Here is a 23,563-nt window from a genome sequence, read left to right on the forward strand (position 1 = left end):
CATCAGCAGCTCCCCGCCCCCACTGTAAACAGTGTGAGCAAGTTGCCGCCTTCCCCCCTGAGGTGCCGGACGGTTTGCCAGAACCTCTTTGGAGCCGATCGATAGTCTTTCTCCATGGCCTTACTGAACTCCTCCCATGCCTGAGTCTTTTCCTCCGCAATTGCCGCTGCTAGCAATTGATCCACAGGCCATCCATGCCCTGTAGGCTTCCTTCTTCAGCCTGACGGCTCCCCTCACCTCTGGTGTCCACCAGCAGGTTCGGGGATTACCAGCGTGACTGGCCCCAGCGACCTTGCGGCCGCAGCTCGCAACCACCGCCTTGACAATGGCAGAGCAGAACAAGGCCCATTCGGACTCAATGTCCCCCTCTGCCCTCGGGACGCGGTCGAAGCTCTCCCAGAGATGGGAGTTGAAGATCATCTTGACAGGTTCTTCCACCAGGCGTTCCCAGCAGACCCTCACTGCTCGTTTGGGCCTGCCAGGTCTTTGCGGCATCCTCCCCTGCCAAGTGATCCAACTCACCACCAGGTGGTGATCAGTTGACAGCTCTGCTCTTCTCTTCATTAATGCAATAATAGTAATGATATTAGCAATCAATGTATAGTACATCACACTAACAGTTTAGTAATTTTATAGCAATAATAGTGATCTAATAATGATAACAATGAAAATAATATTAATAATCATGATAATACTATTAATAATATTGATTATATAGTTCTGACTGGAAGTACAGTGTGCACTACTAAAAGTGGAGACCTGCAGACAGCCACTGAACACATGATGGTCACATGATGAACACATGATGAACAAATGATAAACACATGATGAACACATGATGAACAAATGATGAAAAAATGATGAACACATGATGAACACATAATAAACACATGATGAACACATGATGGACACATGATGAAAATATGATGGACACATGATGAACATATGATGAACAAATGATGAACACCAGACCAACACAAGATGAACATATGATGAACACATGATGGACACACGATGAACACATGATGAACACATGAACATCAGCTGAGACTGGGCAGTGAAACATTCACACCTGGATCAAACCAAACAGGTCATCATCGTCGTCATCATCATCATCATCAGTATCATCCTCATGATCATTACATCACCATTATCATCATCATCATCATCATCATCGTTGTCATAATCATCATAATCATCAGCACCATCATCACCATCATCATCACCATCACCATCATCATCATTAATATCATGATCATCATCATCACCATCATCATCATCAGTGTCATCATCATCATCATCATCATCATCATCAATTGACCATCAAATTCTACTGCAGAGACCAGATCACTTAATTGGCCTAAAAGGTTCTGCACTAAGCTGGTTTAAATCTTATTTATCTGATCGTTTTCAATTTGTTCACATTCATAATGAATCATCCTTACATACTAAAGTTTGTTTTGGAGTTCCGCAAGGTTCTGTGCTCGGACTAATCCTGTTTACTCTATATATGCTTCCTTTAGGTAACATCATTAGAAATCACTCTGTAAATTTCCATTGTTATGCGGATGATACACAGTTGTATTTATCTATGAAGCCAGAAGAAAGTAATCAATTAACTAAACTTCATAACTGCCTTAAAGACATAAAAACCTGGATGAGCACCAGTTTCCTGATGTTAAATTCAGACAAAACTGAAGTTATTGTTCTTGGCCCCAAACAACTCAGAGACTCTTTATCTGATGACATAGTTTCTCTAGATGGCATTGCTCTGGCCTCTAGCACTACCGTAAGAAACCTCGGAGTGATATTTGATCAAGATTTGTCTTTTAATTCTCATTTAAAACAAACCTCACGGACTGCATTTTTTCATCTGCGTAATATTGTGAAAATTAGGCCTATCCTGACCCGAAAAGATGCAGAAAAATTGGTCCACGCTTTTGTTACCTCAAGGCTGGATTACTGTAACTCTCTATTATCAGGTAGCTCTAGTAAGTCCTTAAAAACTCTCCAGCTAATTCAGAATGCAGCAGCACGTGTACTAACAGGAACTAAGAAACGAGATCATATTTCTCCTGTTTTAGCTTCTCTGCACTGGCTCCCTGTAAAATCCAGAACTGAATTTAAAATCCTACTGTTAACTTATAAAGCTCTAAATGGTCAAGCTCCGTCATATCTTAGAGAGCTCATAGTGCCATATTATCCCACCAGAACACTGCGCTCTGAGAACGCAGGGTTACTCGTGGTCCCTAAAGTCTCCAAAGTAGATCAGGAGCCAGAGCCTTCAGCTATCAGGCTCCTCTCCTGTGGAATCATCTTCCTGTTACGGTCCGGGAGGCAGACACCGTCTCCACATTTAAGACTAGACTTAAGACTTTCCTCTTTGATAAAGCTTATAGTTAGAGCTGGCTCAGGCTTGCCCTGTACCAGCCCCTAGTTAGGCTGACTTAGGCCTAGTCTGCCGGAGGACCCCCCTATAATACACCGGGCACCTTCTCTCTCTCTCTCTCTCTCTCTCTCTCGTGTCCTATTACTGCATCTTGCTAACTCGACCATTCTGCATGTCACTATCAGCTTCTTCTCCGGAGCCTTTGTGCTCCACTGTCTCTCAGATTAACTCATATCACAGCGGTGCCTGGACAGCGTGACGTGTGTGGTTGTGCTGCTGCCGTGGTCCTGCCAGATGCCTCCTGCTGCTGCTGTTATCATTAGTCCTTAGTCATACTTCTACTGTTATAATACACATATGATTATTGTCACATATGTATACTATCAGATATTAATATATACTTTCAACATATTGTTCCTCAGTAGCCAGAACTATAATTATAATATTACTACTTTCATTAATGTTGTTGTAAGCTACTGTCATTACCGTCTGTCCTGCATCTCTCTCTGTCTCTCTCTCTCTCTCTCTCTCTCTCTCTCTCTCTCTGTCTCATTGTGTCATATGGATTACTGTTAATTTATCATGCTGATCTGTTCTGTACGACATCTATTGCACGTCTGTCCGTCCTGGAAGAGGGATCCCTCCTCAGTTGCTCTTCCTGAGGTTTCTACCGTTTTTTCCCCGTTAAAGGTTTTTTTGGGGAGTTTTTCCTGATCAGCTGTGAGGGTCATAAGGACAGAGGGATGTCGTATGCTGTAAAGCCCTGTGAGGCAAATTGTGATTTGTGATAAATAAAACTGATTTATTGATTATCATCATCATCATCATCATCATCATCAATATCATCATCATCATCATCATCATCATTATTATCAATATCATCATCAATATCATCATCATCATCAATATCATCATCATCAATATCATCATCACCATCATCATCATCATTATTATTATTATCAATATCATCATCAATATCATCATCATCATCAATATCGTCATCATCATCATCATCATCATCATCATTATCATCAATATCATCATCAATATCACCATCATCATCATCATCAATATCATCATCATCATCATCATCATCATCATCATTATCATCAATATCATCATCATCATCATCAGTATCATCATCATCAATATCGTCATCATCATCATCATCATCATCAATATCACCATCAACATCAATATCGTCATCATCATCATCAATATCATCATCAGTTTCATCATCATCATCATCAGTATCATCATCATCAATATCGTCGTCGTCGTCATCATCATCATCATCATCATCAATATCATCATCATCATCATCAGTATCATCTTCATCAATATCATCATCATCATCATCATCAATATCATCATCAGCCTTATCATTAAACTAACACAAGTCACACACAACCAAACAGGAAGTCCTCGTTACAGCCTTCAAAATATAAAGATGAACGTAACTCCAGATGATTTTTTAATAAGTGTTTTCAATAAAGAGTTTTTAATGACTGATGGTTCCTGTCAGTGACGTTGACATCAGACAGTTTTATTTCTCCATGTGGTCTCTGATCAGGATCAGTTTGGAGCCTTCTGAGCTGTGACACATTAATCCATCAATAAAGAGAAAAAAACCTTCAGGAGCTGACGTCACAAACATCCAGAGTTTGGCGAAGATTTCTCCTTACTGTTAGTGTTTCCACTTTTTTTTCCCCCAGTTTTTTACTCTCTGCTGATGAATGTCACCTATCTGAGAGCTGTCTCAGAGCGTCTCTGTGAGGCCACTCATAGATCCTGAAACACATTTACTGATATCATCATGGCGATCAGTAGTGATGACTGTGGTGGTGAAGGTGTCACTGATGGTCACTGATACCATCACTGTCATGGCGGTCATGAAATCAACTCTCTGATTTAAAGACGCTACAAGGAACTTTTAACTGGATATGCAAAAGTCTCTCGTTTCTGCTGATGTCTGTGCGTGACCTACAACAGCAAATTAGACCATTGGTGTGAAGATAAGCTATTTCTATATAGTGTATATCCATACCTTTAGGAAACTGTCTCCAGGTCCGCCCCAGGTTGCTTCCAGGACGAAGCAATTTACGGCACTCAGACGGCACACGTCATCTTACCTAGCTGCTTACATTTATAGTGACTCTTATAAATAGTCGCTATTCCTCCTCCTCGACCCGACGTCCGCGGGGAGTTAAAATAGCAGCAATCATCGGGTAAAAGTTCTGTGAAAGCGCTGGACTCACCAACAGTCAGCCACGTCTCAGTCACACAGAGAAAATCCAATCCTCGGGAAGTCAGGAAATCCTTCAGGATAAACGTTTTGTTCGCTAGCGATCTAGCATTTACCAGACCAATCCTGGCAGGAGCTGGCGGGTTCACGGCGTTAGCTGTCCGGGGAGCCACACACAGAGGCCGCAGGTTGCGCAGATTCACCCCGAGCCAGCAGGGACGAGGACAGCAGGGGCCGCAGGGCTGGAACACCTCATCCGGGCCGACGACAGGTACCAGCCAAGCGCCGACAGGGTCCAGCAAGTGCCGAGAAATAAAGAGGTGAGGCACCGCTCCATACTCAGTCCAAGAAGCCGTGGAAGTGCTCGCCAAATAGGCCTTCAGCCTTACCAGCCGACTGCTGCGTTTACCCCGGCGGCGGTGGCGCTTACGCCGGAGAGGTGGAGCTGGGGCGCAGCAGAGGTGAGCTGGGATCCCCAATAGGAGCGGGGGCAAAGTTTTCCCGTCTTGCTGTTTCATTCCTCCCCAAAACAAACACATGCGCGAGCCAGGTAAGGGTCTTTATGACAATACGCGCTAGAGCTCATGGGAAACGTAGGCTTCATTCCGGCAAAACACTACCGCTTTTGTCCACAGGGTCACCAAAATCAACTCAAAATGAAAGTTCTTTGTAGGGGCTTTAATGATGACGTCATGATGTGAGACAAAAATCAACACGTCTCTGAACTCTGAAGATGAGACATAAAAAATCTGACATATGTCATCACAGACTTTTATTTTGAAATCAGAGACCAGAAGTGTCATTGTGACATCACAGTGTCCAACTAAACAGTGCCAGCCCCCACTGTCTCTGTCTCTCTGTCTGTCTGTCTGTCTGTCTCTCAATCAGCTGTCTGTCTGTCTCTATCTGTCTCTCTGGTGGACACGATGAGGCGTGTCATGTCTCCTTAGCATCCCGGTGACTGAGGCCTCATGGGAAATCTCAGGTGGCGGTGGCTGTTGTCCTCTCAGAGTCAAAACTCAACATGATGGCAGAAAAAAATGAAAGTTTGTCCATTAAGTTGATCAATAATTCAGAGTGTCCCCGCTGGGCTCTGCTGCTTCCTGTAACATGACCCCCCCCTCCCCCAGCAGGCTGTCACCTTGACTGTGACCTCTCTGATCTCTGATTGGCTGTCATCAATCAGTCCCATGACCATCTACTCATAAATTCACATTTCTCCTGAACCTGTGTCTCTGAAATCATGTGGAACCACTGACACGCACTGATTGATTCTTTCATTATCTTTATTTTATAAATGTAATATCAACAGGCATAAGATGCTTGTCCTCCGTCAACACTTTGAAGACAAACCTGAGCATGGACTTGTTCTCAGTGACCTCTGGTGTCTCTGATCATTCTGAGGTTTTATTCAACAACACTGCGTCCTTTTTATATGTGCTGTATAAAAAAATCACTTTGATTGATTGATTGATTGATTCGATTTGTGGATACATGAGTACATGGATACGTGAAAAGGTGCATACATGGGTACGTGAGTACATGAGAATGTGGGTACGTGAGTTTGTTGGTACATGGGTATGTGGGTATGGGAGTACGTGGTAAAGTGAGTGCCTTGGTACTTGGGTACGTGGGTACGTGAGTGTGTGGGTAAGTGTATATTTGCATGGGTATATGAGTACGTGGGTACGTGGGTGCGTGAGAATGTGGGTAGATGAGTATGTGTGTGTGCCCACAGGGGCACATATGTGTATACTTGGGTACGTGAGTACATGGGTACTTGAGTATGTGGGTACATAGTGATGTGAGTACTTGGGTACGTGGGTACGTGGGTACGTGAGTGTGTGGGTATGTGAGTATGTGGGTAGATGAGTACGTGTGTGTGCCCACAGGGGCACATATGTGTATACTTGGGTACGTGAGTACATGGGTACTTGAGTATGTGGGTACATAGTGATGTGAGTACGTGGGTACGTGGATACTTGAGTACATGGGTGCCTTAGTACGTGGGTACCAGACGTTGCGCTAGACTTTTTTGTCGCCGGTCATTTTGACCGACAGGGTCATAAAAATCCGGTCATAATCTATTTTTACCGGTCATTTTAATTTTCGTTTTTAAATGATAATAAAGATATTCAAAAACATTTAGTTTTCACTCGTTCGTTTTTAATAAATCCAACAAGCAAGTTATAAAGTGTGCGTTAATAAGGACATGAACGAAAAGATGAACAGACATCCACACACCACAGCACTTCAGTTCGGTGTCTGGTCTATTTTTCATGTGAGCCATGAGCGCTTCTGTCAAGCTGGATAGAGTGGATCGTACCAAAAGGAAGTCGGACACAGAAAAGAGGAGAAAAGGAGGAGAAAATACCGTGTTTATAATTTAAAATAACACAACAGTGCATAACCGAACACATTTTTCAATACCATAATCACTTCATTACAATTTTAATTTTGTGTCACCGAGCCTACAGACATAACTACATGAATTAAATGGTCAGAACAATATGCCCTATTCATTCAGTGTTTATCCAACACGCTCAATACATGGACATGCAATGACAAATTGTCATTAAATTACTACGTTATGAAAAATGAAGTGAAAATGATAGACGGCCTTCAGATTTTCCGGTCATTGTTGTTAAAAAAACGGTGACAGTGACCGACATATCTGGTTAACGCGACCCCTGGTGGGTACCTGAGTATATGTGTACATGGATAAGTGGATACATGAGTACATGGGAACATGAGTACGTGGGTACATGGGTGCGTGAGTACATGAGTATGCGAGGACATGGGTACATGAGTAGGTGGTTAAGTGGATAAGTGTGAACATGGGTACGTGAGTACGTGAGTACATGGGAATGTGAGTACTTGACCTGAGTACGTGTGTATGTGGATAAGTGGATACATGAGTACATGGGAACGTGAGTACGTGAGTACATCGGTATGTCAATCAATTCAATCAATTTTATTTATAAAGCCCAATATCACAAATCACAATTTGCCTCACAGGGCTTTACAGCATACGACATCCCTCTGTCCTTATGACCCTCACAGCTGATCAGGAAAAACTCCCCAAAAAACCCTTTAACGGGGAAAAAACGGTAGAAACCTCAGGAAGAGCAACTGAGGAGGGATCCCTCTTCCAGGACGGACAGACGTGCAATAGATGTCGTACAGAACAGATCAGCATGATAAATTAACAGTAATCCATATGACACAATGAGAGAGAGAGAGAGAGAGAGAGAGAGATGCAGGACAGATGGTAATGACAGTAGCTTACAACAACATTAATGAATGTGAGTACTTGGGTATGTGAGTATGTGTGAACATGAATATGTGAGTACATGGGAACGTGAGCACATAGGTATGTGAGGACATGGGTATGTCAGTATTTGGGTACATGGGAATGTGAGTACTTGGGCACATAGGTAGGTGAGTACGTGGGTACGTGAATCATGTGAACGGGGCTACGTGAGTACATTGGTACGTGAATACTTCAGTACGTGAGTTTGTGGGCATATGGGTATGTGAGTACATAGGTATGGGAATATGTGGGTACGTGGGTTTGTGGGTACATGGGTATGTGAGTACCTGAGAATGTGGGTACATGGGAACATGGGTACCTGGGTACGTGGTTACATGGGTATGTGTGTCTGTGGGTACATGGATACATGAGTTAGAGCTCAGATTGGGCCCAAAAAATCCAGCCCAACCCCACCCGAGCCCGTGCATGTTCTGTACGAGCCTGACCCGGCCTGACCCGACCCAGCGTGGCCCTTTAACTGTAAATATGAGCCAGAGCTCGGTTTAATCTGCTGCAGAGACTGGATCACTTAATTGGCTTAAAAGGTTCAGTACTAAGCTGGTTTAAATCTTATTTATCTGACTGTTTTCAATTTGTTGACGTTCGCAATGAACCATCCTTACGTACTAAAGTTTGTTTTGGAGTTCCGCAAGGTTCTGTGCTCGGACCAATCCTGTTTACTCTATATATGCTTCCTTTAGGTAACATCATTAGAAATCACTCTATAAATTTCCATTGTTATGCGGATGATACTCAGTTGTATTTATCAATGAAGCCAGAAGAAAGCAATCAATTAACTAAACTCCATAATTGCCTTAAAGACATAAAAACTTGGATGAGCACCAATTTCTTGATGTTAAATTCAGACAAAACTGAAGTTATTGTTCTTGGCCCCAAACAACTCAGAGACTCTTTATCTGATGACATAGTTTCTCTAGATGGCATTGCTCTGGCTCCTGCCACTACCGTAAGAAACCTCGGAGTAACATTTGATCAAGATTTGTCTTTTAATTCTCATTTAAAGCAAACCTCACGGACTGCATTTTTTCATCTGCGTAATATTGCGAAAATTAGGCCTATCCTGACCCGAAAAGATGCACAAAAATTGGTCCACGCTTTTGTTACCTCAAGGCTGGATTATTGTAACTCTCTATTATCAGGTAGCTCTAGTAAGTCCTTAAAAACTCTCCAGCTAATTCAGAATGCAGCAGCACGTGTACTAACAGGAACTAAGAAACGAGATCATATCTCTCCTGTTTTAGCTTCTCTGCACTGGCTCCCTGTAAAATCCAGAATTGAATTTAAAATCCTACTGTTAACTTATAAAGCTCTAAATGGTCAAGCTCCATCATATCTTAGAGAGCTCATAGTGCCATATTATCCCACCAGAACACTGCGCTCTGAGAACGCAGGGTTACTCGTGGTCCCTAAAGTCTCCAAAAGTAGATCAGGAGCCAGAGCCTTCAGCTATCAGGCTCCTCTCCTGTGGAATCATCTTCCTGTTACGGTCCGGGAGGCAGACACCGTCTCCACATTTAAGACTAGACTTAAGACTTTCCTCTTTGATAAAGCTTATAGTTAGGGCTGGCTCAGGCTTGCCCTGTACCAGCCCCTAGTTAGGCTGACTTAGGCCTAGTCTGCCGGAGGACCCCCCTATAATACACCGGGCACCTTCTCTTCTTCTCTCTCTCTCTCTCTCTCTTGTATCCTATTACTGCATCTTGCTAACTCGGCCATTCTGGATGTCACTAACTCGGCTTCTTCTCCGGAGCCTTTGTGCTCCACTGTCTCTCAGATTAACTCATATCACAGCGGTGCCTGGACAGCGTGACGTGTGTGGTTGTGCTGCTGCCGTGGTCCCGCCAGATGCCTCTTGCTGCTGCTGCCATCATTAGTCATTAGTCATACTTCTTCTGTTATTATACACATATGACTATTGTCACACATGTATACTGCCAGGTATTAATACATACTTTCAACATATTGTACCACAGTAACCAGAACTATAACTATAATATTATTACTTCCATTAATGTTGTTGTAAGATACTGTCATTACCTGCATCTCTCTCTCTCTCTCTCTCTCTCTCTCTCTCTCTGTCTCATTGTGTCATACGGATTACTGTTAATTTATCATGTTGATCTGTTCTGTACGACATCTATTGCACGTCTGTCCGTCCTGGAAGAGGGATCCCTCCTCAGTTGCTCTTCCTGAGGTTTCTACCGTTTTTTCCCCGTTAAAGGGTTTTTTGGGGAGTTTTTCCTGATCAGCTGTGAGGGTCTTAAGGACAGAGGGATGTCGTATGCTGTAAAGCCCTGTGAGGCAAATTGTGATTTGTGATATTGGGCTTTATAAATAAAATTGATTGATTGATTGATTGATTGATTGATGTTTTTTAAGCACACAAACGTGGACATTGAAGGCTGACTAGCATCTTTCTTTCCATGGCAAGCCTTTGTCATGTGCCTCTTAAGTGTCGAGGTCCCCCTCTTTTTGCTGTCATATTCCAGCATCGTGCTGCCCTTGGTACACTCGACGAAGCCAACACACACGTTGTCACTGTCAACATCTCACATGTGCGCGGCCAGTGGCGCTGTCCACACAGATACTGGCAGACCTCACGAAGGAAACTCTTTCTGTACTTTCACTTTTTCATTCCTGCTGTTTCCACTGCGTTTGTTTGTTTGTGTGTGTGTGTGTGAGTAAATTTAACGTGTGAAGAGAAGAGAAGAAAAAAGAGTTTTTGTTGTTGTGACATCAGCAGGTTGTCCGGCTGAGACGACCTGCTGATGTCACAACACACACACACACACACACACACACACACACACACACACACACAGAGTGAGAGTGTCTTACCTCTCAGCAAGCAGCCCGGTCGACGTGTCGCTGTGTTTCAAGGTTACTTCACTTCAACAGTTCAGGTGAGTTTTTTTCAGGAGAGACATGTTAGCAGGTTAGCATGTTGGTACGTTTGCATGTTAGCTCAGAAGAGACTGTGACCTGTCCGAATGAAGTACTGATGGATGTTGTTGGTTTCGGTCTTCACACCTCACTGCCCTGCTCAGAGGCTCCCAGGCAGCTGCTGCCGCTCATCAGTGATTCAACACACACACTCTGCCCCCTCATCCTCACAGATCAATACCTGGGTGGGCCATTTCCCACGATCCTCTGATCGCTCTGTGTGTGTGTCTCTGTGTGTGTGTGTGTGTTTATATGTGTGTGTGTGTGTGTGTGTGTGTGTGTGTGTGTGTGTGTGTGTGTGATTAGCATTGTTAGCATCAGACTCCCCCTCCTCCACCATCAGAATGTATTGATTGGCATTCTGAGGCTCCATCAGCTCATATCGACTGATCAACAGGACACTGCTGCTTCACCTTCCACAGGGTCGCGGGGGTCGGCGGGTTGGTGGTGGTGGTGGTGGGGGGGGGGGGGGGGATTATCATGAGCTGTGTTTTAATTAACACTCAGTCAGAGTGCAGCAGTGTTTCACTCTCTGAGGTGTGAATGTAATCAGTGTGTTTAAGTGCTGAAGCGGCAGGATGATGGAGGTCAGGACGGAGGAAGAGGAGGATGATGATGATCGATTGGTGGCGGCCTGTCCTCCATCAGATCCTCAGATTCCTGCAGTCAGAGTGAAACAGCAGCTGAATCTAAATGTCCCCCCTCTGCAGCCTCACGCACTGTGACGTGTTCACTGTCATCAGGTAAAGTCTGCGAAACCAGAGACTGAAAGCCGCTGACAGACGGGCCTTGAGTCTGTTTCACTTGTTTCTGTGGAAATGCTGAACATCTTGAAACAATAATACATTTCTATAAACATATAGGCTGCACATCTTGAAACATTTATACATTTCTATAAAACATATAGGCTGCACATCTTGAAACGTTTATACATTTCTATAAAACATACAGGCCGCACATCCCGAAACATTTATACATTTCTATAAAACATATATGCCGCACATCTTGAAACATTTATACATTTCTATAAAACATATATGCCGCACATCTTGAAACATTTATACATTTCTATAAAACATATATGCCGCACATCTTGAAACATTTATACATTTCTATAAAACATATAGGCTGCACATCCTGAAACATTTATACATTTCTATAAAACATAAAGGCCGCACATCCTGAAACATTTATATATTTCTATAAAACATAAAGGCCACACATCTTGAAACATTTATACATTTCTATAAAACATATAGGCTGCACATCCTGAAACATTTATACATTTCTATAAAACATATAGACCACACATCTTGAAACATTTATACATTTCTATAAAACATAAAGGCCACACATCTTGAAACATTTATACATTTCTATAAAACATATAGACCACACATCCTGAAACATTTATACATTTCTATAAAACATATAGACCACACATCTTGAAACATTTATACATTTCTATAAAACATATAGGCTGCACATCTTGAAACATTTATACATTTCTATAAAACATATAGACCACACATCTTGAAACATTTATACATTTCTATAAACATATAGGCTGCACATCTTGAAACATTTATACATTTCTATAAAACATATAGGCCGCACATCTTGAAACATTTATACATTTCTATAAAACATATAGACCACACATCTTGAAACATTTATACATTTCTATAAAACATATAGACCACACATCTTGGAACATTTATACATTTCTATAAACATATAGGCTGCACATCTTGAAACATTTATACATTTCTATAAAACATATAGACCACACATCTTGAAACATTTATACATTTCTATAAAACATATAGGCTGCACATCCTGAAACATTTATATATTTCTATAAAACATATAGGCCGCACATCCTGAAATATTTATACATTTCTATAAAACATAAAGGCCGCACATCCTGAAACATTTATACATTTCTATAAAACATATAGACCACACATCTTGAAACATTTATACATTTCTATAAAACATATAGGCTGCACATCCTGAAACATTTATATATTTCTATAAAACATATAGGCCGCACATCCTGAAATATTTATACATTTCTATAAAACATAAAGGCTCCTGAAACATTTATATATTTCTATAAAACATAAAGGCCACACATCTTGAAACATTTATACATTTCTATAAAACATATAGGCTGCACATCCTGAAACATTTATACATTTCTATAAAACATATAGACCACACATCTTGAAACATTTATACATTTCTATAAAACATATAGGCCACACATCTTGAAACATTTATACATTTCTATAAAACATATAGACCACACATCCTGAAACATTTATACATTTCTATAAAACATATAGACCACACATCTTGAAACATTTATACATTTCTATAAAACATATAGGCTGCACATCTTGAAACATTTATACATTTCTATAAAACATATAGACCACACATCTTGAAACATTTATACATTTCTATAAAACATATAGGCTGCACATCCTGAAACATTTATATATTTCTATAAAACATATAGGCCGCACATCCTGAAATATTTATACATTTCTATAAAACATATAGGCCGCACATCCTGAAACATTTATACATTTCTATAAACATATAGGCTGCACATCTTGAAACATTTATACATTTCTATAAAACATATAGGCCGCACATCCTGAAACATTTATACATTTCTATAAAACATATAGGCTGCACATCCTGAAATATTTATATATTTCTATAAAACATATAGGCCGCACATCCTGAAATATTTATACATTTCTATAAAACATATAGGCCGCACATCCTGAAATATTTATACATTTCTATAAAACATATAGGCCGCACATCCTGAAATATTTATACATTTCTATAAAACATATAGGCTACACATCCTGAAATATTTATACATTTCTATAAAACATATAGGCCGCACATCCTGAAATATTTATATATTTCTATAAAACATATAGGCCGCACATCCTGAAATATTTATACATTTCTATAAAACATATAGGCCGCACATCCTGAAATATTTATACATTTCTATAAAACATATAGGCTACACATCCTGACATATTTATACATTTCTATAAAACATATAGGCCGCACATCCTGAAATATTTATACATTTCTATAAAACATATAGGCCACACATCCTGAAACATTTATACATTTCCATAAACATATAGACCACACATCTTGAAACATTTATATATTTCTATAAAACATATAGACCACACATCTTGAAACATTTATACATTTCTATAAAACATATAGGCCGCACATCCTGAAACATTTATACATTTAGAAATGTATAAATGTTTTGGGAGGTGTGGCCTATATGTTTTATAGAACTATAAATATATGTGTGTGTGTGTGTGTGTGTGTGTGTGTGTACTTGCTACATAGTGAGGACATTTTTGACTGGTCATCACTTGTTTGGTGACTGGTTTGAGGGTCCAGACTTGGTTCAGGATCAGAATCAGGGTCTGGATCAGGGTCAGGATCAGCTTCTTCTTCTGTGGTTAGATGAGTGAACGCAGCCTCCACCCGACCTACTGTCACTTAACACCCTGCTGCAGCAACATCATCATCCTCTTCCTCCTCCTCCTCTTACTCCTCCTCCTCACCATGGCTGCAGTGAAGTCAGATCTGATTGTGTTTGATTATCAGTGATTGATATGTGCAGCTGATGATGAAGATCAGGGAGCTTCATCCTCCTCCTCACTAATCGGATAGACTGCAGGAGCTCCATCTGTGTGTGTTTGATTTCTCCACCTCTGAATACTGATCAGGTGTTCATCAGTCTGCAGGTCACACAGTGCCCCTCGAAGGCTACAGAGCTCCATCACATGCACTCTGCATAAACATGGATCGCCCCCTGCTGGCTGGCCCCGCCCCCTCCATGTGAACAGATGGGTGAAACATCATTTATTTATCTTTTTTTTTTTATCAGACTGCTGTAGATGGAGAGACACATCGTCCACCTTTAAATACAGATTGTGGTTCATCCTCTGTAGACAACTCACCTTCTCTTCTGCACTGTCTTAAGGTGGACTGGAGGTGAGACTTGGAGGGTCTTCAGGATCCTGGAGGTTTACAGGTCCTGGAGGGTCCTCAGGGTCCTCCGAGTCAGGGTCAGTCCTGAAGCAGAGCTGAATTGATGGTGTTGAAGGCAGGACTGTAAACCTGTAGCCTTTCCTGCTGTGTGAGGAAGTCAGTATTTTTATTAAACTACTCACGCTGATGTCTTAAAGTCATTTAAATTTAAAATTTTATCATCATCACTCTGTGAGCCGACCTGTTCGTATCTACACTGTGTTTATCCGACAAAGGTCAAAGGTCACAGAAAAACTACGGACAAAACTCAACTCCAACTCCCAGAGTGCACTGTTCTAAATTATCCAGTACATCAGACCACACGTCACACATGTGAAGGCCATGCCCCCTTTGGGGAGCCAGAAAACAGAAGATCGAGCAGAAAGACGTCATTGATTTCATGTTAAATAATGTTCAGTCAAAGAAACTTTATTAACATTTGCAGTTTTGTATTTGGTGGTATGACTGTTCTTGGGCCTCTCTGTCCTTCAATTCACCTACATGGAACAGCAGCAAAGACCCCGGGAACAGAACAGAACAGCAGTAATAAACAGAGATGACACTGATCAGTCAGGGAGGAGCTGGGGTGGAGGTAGGTTGCAAAGCGGCAGCAGAGGAAGCAGCAACAGTCGGCAGGTTGGAGCTGTTTGAATAGAGTACCGTGCTCCTGGCCCGTATTCTAAATTTGTATCTGAATTCTCAGAGTTTTTATCCAGTTTAGTTCTTAAATCATAAAGTTATTATTGTAGGTGATTTTAACATTCATGTCGACGTTGATAATGAGATAAACATTATCCAGGGGCTACTGCGTTTATCTCATTATTAGACTCCATTGGCTTCAGTCAGGGTGTACATGAACCCACTCACTGTTTTAACCATACCCTTGATCTAGTTCTGACGTATGGAATTGAAATTGATAACCTAAAAGTCTTTCCACAGAATCCCTCGCTATCGGATCATTATTTGATTACTTTTGATTTCTTTTTACTCGATTACATGCCACTCAGCAACAGTTACTATACTAGATGTTTATCAGATAGTGCTGTTGCAAAATTTAAGGAAATGATTACTCTGTCGTTAAATTCAATACCAAGTCCTTCAGTAACAGAGGTTTCCTGTACCGACTTTAACCTTTCCCGAATTGATCATCTTGTCGATAGCGCCGTAGGCTCGCTGCGAACAACACTTGACTCTGTAGCTCCTCTTAAAGAGAAGTTAACAAAGCAAAGAAAGTTCACTCCTTGGTATAACTCTCAAACCCGTAAGTTAAAACAAATATTGCAAAAAATTTGAAGGGAATTGGCGATTAACCAAACTGGAAGAATCTCATTTAATCTGGACAGACAGTCTCAAAACATATAAGAGGGGCCTCCGCAATGCCAGAGCAAACTATTACTCAGCATTAATAGAAAAAACAAGAATAACCCCAGGTTTCTTTTCAGCACTGTAGCCAGGCTGACTGAGAGTCAAAGCTCTATTGAGCCTTGTATTCCTTTAGCCCTTAGCAGTAATGATTTTATGAGCTTTTTTAATGACAAAATTCTAACTATTAGAGGCAAAATTCATGACCTCCTGTCCTCAGATAGTACCTATCTAACCTCAAACACAGCTGTAAGACCTAATATATATTTAGATTATATATATATATATATATATATATATATATATATTTAGACCTGCTCATTACAAAGGGGGTTAATATTTCAAACGTCAGTGTGGTTGATGTTGCTCTGTCTGATCATTTCTGTGTCTTCTTTGACCTGTCTGTTTCTCCCAAACCACCGGCTGGTCCTGCAGTTGTTCGGAGGAGACACATAAATAACAGTACAGGTGCTCTGTTCATGGAAATGATAAGCTTTGAAAATGCCTCATGTTCTAATGTTGATGATTTGTTGAACTCTGTTACTTTGAGTGTTTTGAATGTTCTGGACACCATTGCCCCTGTGAAGGTTAAAATGGTTAAAAAAAGGGAGAAGGCGCCATGGAGGAATGACAACTCGGTCAGGGCACAGAAAAGGGAGTGCCGGAGGGCCGAGCGGAAATGGCGAAAGTCGAAGCTTCATGTTTATTATGAAATTTATAAAGAAAAGTTGTATGTGTTCAACCGGATGTTACGTAGAACAAGGGAGAGGTACTTTTCGGAAATTATTGGAAACTGCAGTAACAACTCACGTGTCTTATTTGCAACAGTGAACAGATTAACAAACCCTCCAGCTCAACTGCCGTTGGAACTGATCTCCACATCTAAGTGTAATGAGTTTGCAGTATTTTTTTGCGACAAGGTTCAGACCATTAAAAATGCCATCAATTCCACAACACCAATAACAACCCTGCAGCCACCTAGACAATTAGAGCTGACTCATTTTGCACCTGTAACTGACAAAACTGTCCAAGAGATCATCACCAGTCTGAGTTCGTCTACATGCTGCCTCGATGTGTTACCCACTAGATTTCTAAAGTCTGTGCTGAGCAGTTTGTTACCACCACTCGCTCACATAGTTAACATGTCACTACAATCTGGAACATTCCCAAAGGCCTTGAAATCTGCGGTCATAAAGCCTCTCCTAAAGAAGAGCAGTCTTGATGCCACAGTACTGAACAACTACTGGCCCATTTCAAATCTGCCGTTTTTAGGCAAAGTCCTTGAGAAAGTTGTTTACCAACAGCTTACTGACTTTCTCCTAAAGAACAACTCCTCTGATGTTTTCCAGTCAGGTTTTAGACCCCATCTCAGCGCTGAGACCGCTCTTATTAAGGTGACAAATGACATCCGCCTGAACACTGACACAGGCAAAGTCTCAGTTTTAGTCCTGCTAGATCTGAGTGCTGCTTTTGACACTGTCGATCATGAGATCCTTTCACAGAGACTAGAGGACTGGGTGGGCATCTCTGGCACTGCCCTAAATTGGTTGAAGTCCTATCTAGAAGACAGGAAGTACTTTGTTGAAATTGGTAACTGTGTCTCAGACCACATGGCCTTGACCTGTGGGGTGCCCCAAGGGTCAATCCTGGGACCCCTTCTGTTCAATCTCTACATGCTGCCTTTAGGCCAGTTAATACAAAGTAATAATGTGTCCTACCACAATTATGCAGACGACACTCAGATCTATGTCTCACTGACAGCAGGTGAATATGGACCAGTGGATTCACTCTGTCACTGCATCCAACAGGTCAGTGTGTGGATGCAAAACAACTTTCTCCAGCTAAATTCAGACAAGACTGAAGTCATCGTATTTGGTCCACTGAAACAAAGAGAAAGTGTCAGCAGTCACCTCCAGTCTCTCTCTAAAACCTACAAATCAGGTTAGAAATCTCGGGGTAATAATGGACTCAGACTTGAACTTTAACAGCCACATCAAATCAATAACATCAGCAGCTTTTTACCATCTAAAAAACATTGCCAAAATCAAAGGGATAGTGTCTAAGCCTGACTTGGAGAGACTTATCCATGCATTTGTCTCTAGTAGGTTAGACTACTGTAACGGCCTGCTCACTGGCCTCTCCAAACGGGCCGTAAGACAGCTGCAGTACATCCAGAATGCTGCTGCTCGGGTCCTGACCAAAACCAGGAAGTACGAGCACATTAGTCCTGTGCTCAGGTCTCTACACTGGCTTCCTGTGGCTCAGAGAATAGACTTTAAAGCAGCTCTGCTTGTGTACAAGTCTCTCCACGGCCTAGCACCAAAGTACATCTCTGACATGTTAGTGCCATATGAACAATCTTGGACTCTGAGGACCTCAGGGACCGGCCTCCTGCTGGTGCCCAGAGTCAGGACTAAACATGGGGAATCAGGATTCCAGTTTTATGCAGCTAAAATCTGGAACAGTCTTTCTGAAGATGTGAGACAGGCCTCTACTCTGACAATGTTCAAATCTAGGCTCAAAACAGCTCTGTTTCACTGTGCATATGACTGAAAGGATCTTATCTGCACTCTTCTCTTTTAAAGTTCATTTTATAATGATTATTTATGTTTTTATTTTGTATTGTGATTTTAATGCATTTTCTTGTTCTGTAAAGCACTTTGAATTACTTTGTGTACAAATTGTGCTCTACAAATAAACTTGCCTTGCCTTGCCTTGCCTTGCCTAGATTGCTTCTCCCCAATTTCTCTTCAAGAATTGACCGCAGTGATTTCTTCATCTAAATCATCAACGTGTCTCTTAGACCCCATCCCAACTAGGCTACTTAAGGAGGTCTTTCCTTTAGTTAACACTCATATATTAGATATGATCAATATATCCTTATTAACAGGCTATGTACCACAGTCTTTTAACGTAGCTGTAATTAAACCTCTCTTAAAAAAGCCCACCCTGGATCCAGAGGTGTTAGCCAACTATAGACCAATATCTAATCTTCCCTTTATGTCAAAGATCCTTGAGAAAGTAGTCGCAGAACAGCTGTGTGATTTTCTCCATGATAATAATCTATTTGAGGAATTTCAGTCAGGATTTAGAGTGCATCATAGCACTGAGACAGCACTAGTTAAAATTACAAATGACCTTTTGATTGCTTCAGACAAAGGACTTGTCTCTGTACTTGTTTTATTAGATCTTAGTGCAGCGTTTGACACTATTGACCATCAAATTCTACTGCTGAGACTGGATCACTTAATTGGCCTAAAAGGTTCTGCACTGAGCTGGTTTAAATCTTATTTATCTGATCGTTTTCGGTTTGTTCACATTCATAATGAATCATCCTTACATACTAAAGTTTGTTTTGGAGTTCTCCGAGGTTCTGTGCTCGGACCAATCCTATTTACTCTATATATGCTTCCTTTAGGTAACATCATTAGAAATCACTCTATAAATTTCCATTGTTATGCAGATGATACACAGTTGTATTTATCGATGAAGCCAGAAGAAAGTAATCAATTAACTAAACTCCATAATTGCCTTAAAGACATAAAAACTTGGATGAGCACCAATTTCCTGATGTTAAATTCAGACAAAACTGAAGTTATTGTTCTTGGCCCCAAACAACTCAGAGACTCTTTATCTGATGACATAGTTTCTCTAGATGGCATTGCTCTGGCCTCTAGCACTACCGTAAGAAACCTCGGAGTAAGATTAGATCAAGATTTGTCATTTAATTCTCATTTAAAACAAACCTCACGGACTGCATTTTTTCATCTGCGTAATATTGTGAAAATTAGGCCTATCCTGACCCAAAAAGATGCACAAAAATTGGTCGACATTTTTGTTACCTCAAGGCTGGATTACTGTAACTCTCTATTATCAGGTAGCTCTAGCCAGGAGGGTTACGTGCTGACATATTGCGGTAAACGTGTTGTGTCATTTCCGGTGTTTTCTGTGACAGCTACTCCAGTGAATTCTACTAGCCTGCTTTCTGCTTTTCTCACTTCAGTTGCATAACATCTACTTCAAGTCTTAACCAACACTAGTTCTGTCTAAGCACTTATAGCTCTCCTCCTTTTACGACTTTCTTGCTAATCTCTTAGCTGTTGTTTGCACGTTACTAGCCCTATTAGCTACATTAGCTTAATAGTTAGCGATGGCTTCTCCCTCTGCTTTTTCTTGCTCGGTGTGCCAGATGTTCAGTTATGCCTCTGCCTCCTTTAGTGACAGTGGTAATTGTAACAAGTGTAGCTTATTTGCTACACTTGTTACAATTACCACTGTCACAAGTGTAGCTTATTTGCTGCGTTCGAGGCGAGGCTTAGTGAATTAGAAGCGCAGCTCCACACCATGGAAAATCACTCAGTAGCTGCGGTAATTAGCCAGCCCCCTGTAGCCGGTGCAGAGCCACATAGCATAGCCTACGCTAGCGGTCCTCTGGTAATGCCCGTGCAGCCAGGAGGCTGGGTAACTGTCCGGGAAAAGCGTAGCTCCAAGCCGAAGCCCACGGCTCACCACCAGCCTGTCCATGTTTCCAACCGCTTTTCCCCACTCAGCGACACACCCGCTGAGGATAAAACTCTGGTTATTGGCAGCTCTATTCTGAGGAACATGAAGTTAGCAACACCAGCGGCCATAGTCAAATGTATCCCTGGGGCCAGAGCGGGCGACATTGAATCAAATGTAAAACTGCTGGCTAAAGCTAAACATAGATTTAATGAGATTGTTATTCACGTCGGCGGCAATGACACCCGGTTACGCCAGTCAGAGGTCACTAAAATTAATATTGCCTCGGTGTGTGAATATGCAAAAACGATGTCGGACTCCGTAGTTTTCTCTGGACCCCTCCCACATCTGACCACTGATGACATGTTTAGCCGCATGTCATCATTTAATCGCTGGCTGTCCAGGTGGTGTCCAGCAAACGATGTGGGTTTTGTTAATAATTGGCAAACTTTCTGGGGAAAACCTGGTCTTATTAGGAGAGACGGCATTCATCCCACTTTGGATGGAGCTGCTCTCATTTCTAGGAACCTGGAAAATTTTATTAGTAATTCAAAACCGTGACAACCCACAGTTGAGATCAGGACTCAGAGTCGCAGTCCTATACGCCTCTCTGAGCTTCTAGTTCAGTTACCCAGCCATAGTTTTCATAGTTTTATACAAACGGTGTCTGTCCCCCGACCACCTAAATTATTTAGATCTAAAATTAAACAAAGAGGAGTTGTGCATAACAACCTCATAAAAATTAAAACCTCTTCTGTGACAGAAAGACAAAACAGGAGAATTAAATGCGGACTGTTAAATATCAGGTCTCTATCGTCTAAAGCAGTGTTAGTAAACGAATTAATATCAGATAATCATATTGATTTACTCAGTCTCACTGAAACCTGGCTGTATCCAGATGAATATGTCAGTCTTAATAAGTCCACTCCTCCCAGTCATAATAATACCCACATTCCTCGAGGCAGCGGCTGAGGAGGGGGAGTTGCAGCCATTTTTAACTCTAGTCTGTTAATCAGCCCTAAACCTAGTTAGTCTTTTACATCCAACCTGGAAAACCTCGCAGCCACTTTTATTTGTTATAGTGTACTGTGCTCCTGGCCCGTATTCTGAATTTGTATCTGAATTCTCTTATAAATCAGATAAAGTTATTATTGTAGGTGATTTTAACATTCATGTTGACGTTGATAATGACTCCCTGGCTACCGCGTTTATCTCATTATTAGATTTCACTGGCTTCAGTCAGGGTGTACATGAACCCACTCACTGTTTTAACCATACCCTTGATCAAGTTCTGACATATGGAATTGAAATTGATAACCTAAAAGTCTTTCCATAGAATCAGTTTATCAGTATGTGAAAATTAGGCCTATCCTGACCCAAAAAGATGCAGAAAAATTGGTCCATGCTTTTATTACCTCTAGGTTGGATTAGTGTAACTCTCTATTATCAGGTAGCTCTAGTAAGTCCTTAAAAACTCTCCAGCTAATTCAGAATGCAGCAGCACGTGTACTAACAGGAACTAAGAAACGAGATCATATCTCTCCTGTTTTAGCTTCTCTGCACTGGCTCCCTGTAAAATCCAGAATTGAATTTAAAATCCTACTGTTAACTTATAAAGCTCTAAATGGTCAAGCTCCGTCATATCTTAGAGAGCTCATAGTGCCATATTATCCCACCAGAACACTGCGCTCTGAGAACGCAGGGTTACTCGTGGTCCCTAAAGTCTCCAAAAGTAGATCAGGAGCCAGAGCCTTCAGCTATCAGGCTCCTCTCCTGTGGAATCATCTTCCTGTTACGGTCCGGGAGGCAGACACCGTCTCCACATTTAAGACTAGACTTAAGACTTTCCTCTTTGATAAAGCTTATAGTTAGGGCTGGCTCAGGCTTGCCCTGTACCAGCCCCTAGTTAGGCTGAGTAGTCTGCCGGAGGACCCCCCTATAATACACTGGGCACCTTCTCTCCTTCTCTCTCTCTCTCTCTCTCTCTCTCTCTCTCTCTCGTATTCTATTACTGCATCTTGCTAACTCGGCCATTCTGGATGTCACTAACTCGGCTTCTTCTCCGGAGCCTTTGTGCTCCACTGTCTCTCAGATTAACTCATATCACAGCGGTGCCTGGACAGCGTGACGTGTGTGGTTGTGCTGCTGCCGTGGTCCTGCCAGATGCCTCCTGCTGCTGCTGCTGCTGCCATCATTAGTCATTAGTCATACTTCTACTGTTATTATACACATATGACTATTGTCACATATGTAGATATTAATATATTATCATTAATTATAATATTATTACTTTCAATAATGTTGCTGTAAGCTACTGTCATTACCTGCATCTCTCTCTCTCTCTCTCTCTCTCTCTCTCTCTCTCTGTCTCATTGTGTCATATGGATTACTGTTAATTTATCATGCTGATCTGTTCTGTGCGACATCTATTGCACGTCTGTCCGTCCTGGAAGAGGGATCCCTCCTCAGTTGCTCTTCCTGAGGTTTCTACCGTTTTTTCCCCGTTAAAGGGTTTTTTGGGGAGTTTTTCCTGATCAGCTGTGAGGGTCATAAGGACAGAGGGATGTCGTATGCTGTAAAGCCCTGTGAGGCAAATTGTGATTTGTGATATTCCTGTTCATACATGTGCCGCTGCATTCTGAATTAGCTGGAGAGTTTTTAAAGACTTATTAGAGCTACCTGATAATATGAGATA

At 41.5% G+C, this 23,563-nt stretch overlaps 1 long non-coding RNA gene across 1 annotated transcript; it reads right to left on the reverse strand.

Moving 5' to 3' along the window:
• Positions 1-1,746: 1,746 nt before the first annotated feature.
• Positions 1,747-23,107, reverse strand: LOC125885893 (uncharacterized). Its single transcript, XR_007448951.1, has 3 exons — positions 22,823-23,107; positions 8,977-9,618; positions 1,747-1,851 (listed from the first exon to the last, which is right to left on the reverse strand). It is a non-coding gene; the product is annotated as an uncharacterized LOC125885893 (long non-coding RNA).
• Positions 23,108-23,563: the final 456 nt, after the last annotated feature.

This window comes from Epinephelus fuscoguttatus, linkage group LG3 (genome assembly GCF_011397635.1).
Source record: "Epinephelus fuscoguttatus linkage group LG3, E.fuscoguttatus.final_Chr_v1".
Taxonomy (NCBI): Eukaryota; Metazoa; Chordata; class Actinopteri; order Perciformes; family Serranidae; genus Epinephelus; species Epinephelus fuscoguttatus.